Source organism: Saccopteryx bilineata, chromosome 1 (genome assembly GCF_036850765.1).
Source record: "Saccopteryx bilineata isolate mSacBil1 chromosome 1, mSacBil1_pri_phased_curated, whole genome shotgun sequence".
Taxonomy (NCBI): domain Eukaryota; kingdom Metazoa; phylum Chordata; class Mammalia; order Chiroptera; family Emballonuridae; genus Saccopteryx; species Saccopteryx bilineata.
The window spans coordinates 162502858-162510951 of NC_089490.1; positions in this window are offsets into that span (position 1 = coordinate 162502858).

The following is an 8094-nucleotide window of genomic DNA, read 5'->3' on the forward strand; positions in this document are numbered from 1 at the left end:
TTTCCCTTTTCCTCCTCCCCTTGGCATCTCTCCTGGGTGGTTCTGCACTGCCCTCTGGGAGGCAGTCGTGAGCCCCAGAGCTCCCTAGCCCACCGGCCCATGGGCTGCATCTGAAGTCATTTTCTTCCTTCGTTTGCTTTTGGCAGTTGGCCAGGTCTTCCTCTGTACCTGACCATGGCTGGTGAGAGGAGCACTCAGCCTGGCCCTGCACTGACTAGTCTGCGACCTTGACAGGTTATTCCTAGGCTTTGGTTTCCTAAGAGAGGGTTGGATCAATCGCTCCCTAAAGTTCCTGTGATCCAACAGTCATTGCCCAATGAAGGAGGCCATTTTTAGCTCTCCCCTTGGGGACAACAGGGCTGGAACATGAGGCAAACCTTAGAGCAGCGGTACTCAACCTGTGGGTCGCGACCCCGGTGGGGGTCGAATGACCAAAACACAGGGGTCGCCTAAAGCCATCGGAAATGCCTATTTTATTTAAAAATGTATTGTATAATAAATGTATTTTCCGATGGCTTTAGGCGACCCCTGTGTTTTGGTCGTTCGACCCCCACCGGGGTCGCGACCCACAGGTTGAGAACCGCTGCCTTAGAGGCAGTGATCTGTCCAGCCCACCTGAGTTACAGTGTTTGCCAGGGGTCACCTGGAGGTGTTCTTCCATCTCTTCCACTTCTCCTTTACGGTCTGACTGAAACTAGCAAGTGATGGCCCCAATGCAAGCTGAGACAAACTTCTCCTTGATCCATTTGTCTTCACCTTTTTAGACTACAGAATTGCTTAATTGCTTCATCTTAAAAGTGGGGTGAAGGTTGGTGGCAATGGTCGTAAGGCCACCCTCTGACTTGGAATCTGTGGAAAGGGATCCAGACAAGAAAATCTACCCGCACTCAGAACTGTTTATGGTGGCTTCCGGCCTCTCGGTTGGCTTATGCCGAACTCACCCTGGCATCTGGTGGCTGTTGACTTTTCATAGCACCACTGTTAATTCTTGAGCAGGTCAGGGGGGAAAAAAACCCTATAATAACCATCCTTCTATGTCAAATCAGGAAAGCTTTTACATTTACTAAGGAATAGCCAAACCTATTCATTGTAGTGACCATCCAGAAGGATAACTAGCAACTAGGAGCAATGGAAGAGCTTCAAAATAAAAAATAAAACCGACCAGAATCTATGTTGGCCTTGGGACACATGTTTTCTGATGATGAAATCCTTGCTGAAAACATCACTGCCACTTCCCTTTAGGAATGGCTTCCAGAACAAAATTATACACACTACCAGAAGACCTTGTATAGGCATAGCTTGTGCTTCATCCCCAGACAGTAAAATCCAGCTTGTTTCAGCCTTCCTGCTCGCCAGACTGGGTTGTTTTCCCAGATCAAACATATCCTCAGAGGAGGTCAATTTTGATATTCTAAAGGATGCAGTTCCCAGATGGTTGGGAAGCAGCTGGGGAACAATGGGGGGAGGGGCTAGCAATCATGGCATTATTAAAATAAATGACTACCTAATATGGTGAGTGAAGCAGCCAGTGGACATGTGCCCAGATTAAGAAATCCCTTATGCCTGACCAGGCAGGGGCGTAGTGGATAGAGTGTCAGCCTAGGACTCAGAGGACCCAGGTTTGAAACCCCAAGGTTGCCAGCTTGAGTGTGGGCTCATCTGGTTTGAGCGCAGGCTCACCAGCTTGAGTGTGGGGTCGCTGGCTTGAGCATAGGACCATGGACATGACCCCATGGTCACTGGCTTGAACCCAAAGGTTGCTGGCTTGAGAGCAAGGGGTCACTGGCTCAGCTGTGGCCCCCCGGTCAAGACACATGAGAAAGCAGTCAATGAACAACTAAGGTCTCGCAACGAAGAACTGATGCTTCTCATCCCTTTCCCTTCTTGTCTGTGTCCCTATCTGTCCCTCTCTCTGTCTCTCACTTAAAAAAAGAAAAAAAAATCCCTTACATTTCCTTACAGTCTCACCTCTTGCTATCACAACCTTTTGAAGCACAGGTTAAATCATTTGGAGAGGGTTCCTCCTTCATATTTGACTTTTGAATGCCTTTAGGGGGTGAGCAATTGCAGATTTAGCTGAGATTGTTTGGCTTGGGTTGACAGCAGTGAAAATTAAGCTTATATTGAATGAACATTCACTAAATGGAGCTAGGTGGGGGTTATTGGGATGACCCCACCCCCGGCCCCAAGTCCCCAGAACTGGACATACTGATGAGGATATAGAGTGCATGAGAAACAGCCATTTGTTTTTTTATTTTTTATTCATTTTAGAAAGAAGAGAGAGAGAGAGAAGGGGGGAGGAGCAGGAAGCATCAACTCCCATATGTGCCTTGACCAGGCAAGCCCAGGGTTTCGAACCGGCGACCTCAGCATTTCCAGGTCGACGCTTTATCCACTGCGCCACCACAGGTCAGGCCAGAAACAGCCATTTGGAAAGCTGCTTTTGGAGTGGAGCTGGTTGGGTTTTGGTTTTTTAATCGTTTTCTGACATTGGACTCTACTCTTCAGATTGCACCCTTGCCCTGATTGAAGCTAGAACACAAAAATGCCATCAACCCAGTGACCAAAGACCAGTCTTAAAGTGTCACAGCTTAGCCTGGGAAGTCGAACCCCCAGGTCTCTCTGGCCTTGACACTTGCTTTTGTTCCTGACCTGTAGCCTCCTGGGAGTGCTGCTGTTCTGCACCACTCTGGCTCTGGTGTGACTTCTGTCTCCTTTTCGGTTGGTGTGGCAGTGGCATTTGCAAAAAGACTGACTATTCAGCGACAAGGAGAACTAAGTAACCCAACTGAAGATTACATAAAAACAGACCAGGTTTTTCGAAGTCCAGTTTTCTTTGGGGTTATGTATTGCTAACTCACTGGGCTGAAGCCTGGGAGGTTGTGGGTTAGTTTTATAGAGAGGTGACCACACAGCTGTGTTCTAGGTTAACAGGAATAGAAGAGTCAGAAAAAAGCCTGTAAGGCACATGGTGCACTTGGGCCCAGACTGTAGCCCTATGTGGGGAGATTCTCCTCCTGAGGGAAGGAAACACACACATGTGCATGCACACACACACACCTGTTGACCATGGTTGCCTTTTCTCCTACAGCTGTGGTGGCCCTGCTTCACCTGAGAAATAAACATGAAGTCCAAGGTTGCTGGCTTGAGCCCAAGGTCACTGGCTCGAGCAAGGAGTCAGTCGCTCTGCTCTAGCCCCCTAGGTCAAGGCATGTATGAGAGAGCAATCAATGAACAACTAAGATGCATCAACAAAGAATTGATGCTTCTCATCTCTCTCCCGTCTGTCTGTCCCTCTCTGACACTCTCTGTCCCTGTCGAAAAAAATAAAATTAAGTTAAAAAATATATACATATAAAAGGTTTCTCAATAATCACTGGGCAGTTACTAATTCCTAATCAGTGAATCTTATTACAAGAAGTTAATTCAGAAGCTCAATACTAGCAGACAATTCTAGTAGACTTCCCTACAATGACCGTAGTCACTCGTGCTGCCTCTTTTTCAATTGAAAACGGATTTGCTCAAATGAAATAAATTGCCATTAGAGATGTAAAAAACTTAGATTTCATTCTACTCCAATAAAGTCACACTGAATTAGCTCTAGCATCCTGGACTTGGACCATTGTCTCTGAAATCATGAGTTGGAAGAAAGTGGCTCATGTCTCACTGGGTCTTACACACTCTTGTTGGTAAAATGAAAAGTTAGGGCCTCAACATTGGAAAACGCTCCTTCCGGAGACCTCAGATTGGTGTTCTTTGAGCAGAAAACAGTACTTTTATTAGGACCCTAGTAGTGAGTTTAAAAAATGTTTCTGAAGCTATCCACCCAAGTGAGTACTGTGTCTAAAGTAGCCACATGGGACACTACTCCTTCCAATTTTGCAGCCATTGCACAAAGATGTTGGCAGTCCCTGCAGATGCTATCCAGAACCTGCTCACACCAGCCTAAGAGAACCAGGGCTATTGCTTCTTAGTCACATTTTGTTTGGGACTCCAAACAGTTATATCACATGACCAATTTTTGTCACTGGTCTTAATTCTAAATGCCCCTTCAAAGTATAGAAATTTGTCATTAATGAAGAGCTATTGAAGAATGATCTCTAGGTTCTGAAAGTGAATCCCGGAGAAGGAAGAGGAAGTGATGGAAAACATTTCCAGGTCTCCCGTGGCTGCCACCCTGAAGAGCACTGCCTGACATGCTGTAAGTCTGGTGTGTTTTCTTAAATCCAGCAAATAGCCTTGGTGCTTCCCCTCACTGCCTGTCTGAGATTTGAGAGGGGCTGCAGGTTCTGGGATTGGAACACATTCCAAGGCTTCCTGCAGGATCCTGTATAGAGAATGCTGAAAGTACATTATTCCTGTAATTTGGGGCAGTAGTTTTTTTTTTTTTTTTAACCTTTGTGGTCACAGACCACTCCAAAAATGTAACAAAGCTGTGCCCACGTTTTCAGAAGGGTGCACACAGCCTGAGACTTTGCACACCACCAGAACTCTGAAAGTTCTCCCTGTATCCCAGGTTAAGAACCGCTATCAGGTTCTGGTTTAGTTTAGTGCTGCAAGGCTGTGTTGGTTAAAGGGAACATTCTCGGAGGAGCGGTCAAAGCCCGTGGAGCTGTTCTAGGCTCTCGGGAGGTCCTATAGCCTAAAATCTAGCTGTTCACACAAGGACAGAGCTGAGAAATTCCTGGTAGCCCTTTCCTTACAGGAGGGTATGGGGCTGGAATCTATGAGAGTACAATGGGGTTACAGAACACAAGCTGCGAAGGATTTGGGGGGAGTTAGTATTGCTAAAGGTTTCCAGTAATTTACCAGGGAGAGTAGAATGGAAGGGAAAGAAAGCTGAACCCTACCCACTAGGAAAAAGGATGCCTGGATTGGAGGCCTGACACATTTACAGATCACGAGGGGGTCCCAGAGATTATCTAGTCCAATCCCTCTTGTTCCATCATCATCATCATCAAAGGAATTTACCCAAGGCCACAGAGATTGCATGAGCAAGAGCTGCACTTAATGAGCATCTGACCCTCACTCACTAGGGAAGCTTTGAGATTGGAATAAAAGTACTACCCTTGCAGTTAATCAAGTTACCACGCGAGGGCGCCTGTGCCCCCTTCCTTGTGCTCTTCAGAAAGTATCAGCCTGAATTTCAAGCAATCTGAGATCAGTGCAGAAAGTCTGCTAAAAAAAGTATTTACTGCTGCACATAAGCCACTACTAGTACCTTTATATTATGCACATAAAAAATATCATCATTATGTTTTGCTATGAAGAAAATACTGGCCTATAGATTTTTTTTTTTTTTTTTTTTTTAGTGAGGAGCATAGGCAGAGACAGACTCCGGGCATGTCCCTCCACTGGGATTTACCTGGCAAGCCCACTAGGGGGCGATATTCTGCCCATCTGGGGCCCTTGTTCCGTTACAACTGGAGCCATTTTTTAGAGCCTAAAGCTCAGGCCATGGAGCTATCCTCAGCACCAGGGGCTAACTTGCTCTAATTGCAGTAGGGGAGAAGAGAGGGAGAGAGAAGCAAGAGGGAGAAGGGTGGAGCAGATGGACACTTTGCCTGTGTGCCCTGTCTGGGAATCAAACCAGGGACTTCCACACACCATGAGACGCTCTACCATTGAGCCAACCTGCCAGGGCTACTGGCCCACAGATTTTAAGTAACTCGCTGAAGCTCACAGAACTAGTTTGTGCAGAATTAGGATTCAAACTATTTCAAATCATTCCTGTTGCCTCCAGAATTGGGACTGTTTCATCCCATCTCTACTTCACCTAAAGAGTGTGTACCTCAATGCTGGAAATCCCGCACAGTCTGGGTCTAGGTCCCACTCTGAGATGAAGTCTTTTAACATATTTCTAGAAGTTGGGGAGGATCCTTGGTTCCAAATTATCCAATTCTCCCATTTTAGACACAATGAAAGAACCTAGAACCACTGGGGAATAGGGCTTACTATTTACAGTCACATGCCCAAAAGTAGGCCAACTAGAATAGAGCCAGGAGCCTCACTCGGCCCTCAACGCTGCCCAGGTGCGTCTAGAGCGGCCATTTTCAACCAGCATACCACAAGAACTTTTAAAATGTGCAATCAATACCAGACCATTTAGTCAAGGACACTGAACTCTTTTCCTAGATTGTCAAATAAAAATGACAACAGCCCACACAACAATAACCCAGCATGAATGCCCTATCTTGAGCTATAAATAGAGTTGCATCTAATTTGTTACTTCTTGATATCAGAAATTCTTGATACAAGTACAGGTATCTGATTTTTTTAAAAGCCCCTTTGGAGCAAAAAAGGTAGACTATTTTATTATTAATTTGGTAAATCAATCAAAATTATATCTATTTTTTTGTCAGCTTGGCAAAAAAATATATTTTTGATATGCCACAGAATTTCAGTAATTAGTTTATGTGTGCCATGAAATGAGAAAGGTTAAAAATCACTGCTCTATAGACCTATGAATTCTCCTGATGTGGTTCAGACTCTCCCAAGTCTTTCCTTGGCACTTTGATTCCTAACCAGATCCTACTTTGCACTTTGATTCCTAACCAGATTCTCCTTTGCTTCCTTTCTTGCTGTCTTAGAGGTGGCTGAATTTTAATTGATTTTCATGTACATAATAACTTTAACCCTGTTGGAGAAACTAGGGGCACAAAAGAAGAGAGAGGAATTGGCTACATGGCCCTCAGAAAGCTGGGTGCTGACCCCCATAGTGATGAGGCCCAGGCTCCTTAGGCTTTGGGGCTGCCTGAATTCAGGGGACAAATAATAACTAAAACATAATGAGCTATTGCTTTTTGCCAGGCTCAGTGCTAAAAGGTTGATTTATCATCTTAATAAATCCCACAGTGCCCTGGCCGGTTGGCTCAGCGGTAGAGCGTCGGCCTGGCGTGCGGGGGACCCGGGTTCAATTCCCGGCCAGGGCACATAGGGGAAGCGCCCATTTGCTTCTCCACCCCCACCCCCTCCTTCCTCTCTGTCTCTCTCTTCCCCTCCCGCAGCCAAGGCTCCATTGGAGCAAGGATGGCCCGGGCGCTGGGGATGGCTCCTTGGCCTCTGCCCCAGGTGCTAGAGTGGCTCTGGTTGCGACAGAGCGACGTTCCGGAGGGGCAGAGCATCACCCCCTGGTGGGCAGAGCGTCGCCGCGTGCCGGGTGGATCCCGGTCGGGCGCATGCGGGAGTCTGTCTGACTGTCTCTCCCCGTTTCCAGCTTCAGAAAAATACCAAAAAAAAAAAAAAAAAAAAAAAAATTAATAAATCCCACAGTAGCCCAGTGAGGCAGGCATTTCACTCCATACTACAGATGAAGAAACTGAGGTACAACAAGGTTAAATTATATATTTGCCCAAGCTCTGCCCACTGAGTGGTGGGATTTGGACCCAGGTCAGCTGATGCAGAAATAGTGTTCTTGGTGCTATTCTATAGTTACTTTTCTAGGGGTTTGCCCTTTTCCAGGCAGATTTCCCAGCCTTACTATCCTAGAATGATGATTCCATAAACCCACACATCACTTCACAGTTCATGAATGTTTCATATCTCATAATTTCATAATCATTCATTTAAGGACTATTTATTGAGTGCCTACCAACTGCCAAGTACTGTGCTCTTAGTCTAAGCCCTTGCTGCTCCAGGTATGGCCCCTAGACCAGCAGCAGCAGCCGGCAGCTTGTTGGAAAGGCAAAGTCTTGGGCTTTGCTACAAAATTGAGTCAGAATCTGCATTTAAACACACTTTCCAGCTGGCTCATATGTACATTAAAGTTTGAGAGGCTCTGCTTTTTAATATTTCCATAAAAACACCATGGAATCCCACTTTAATACATGGATAGATTGAAATATTGTGACTTGCTTGTTTTCCCACAACTAATAATGAATGAGGCAATCTATGTAAAGAGGTTAGAAGAGTGTCTTGCATATAATATATGTTCAACAAATAACAGCTGTTACTATAAATGACAAAGTCAAGTTGTGAACCATTGCTTTCCTCAACTCTATTGCCCTTTGGCCTCCCCAAAGACCTCTTAACCATCCGGCATTCATTCCAAGAGGTGAGGCAAGGCTTGTGACTCTGTCCCTTCCTGGACCAGCC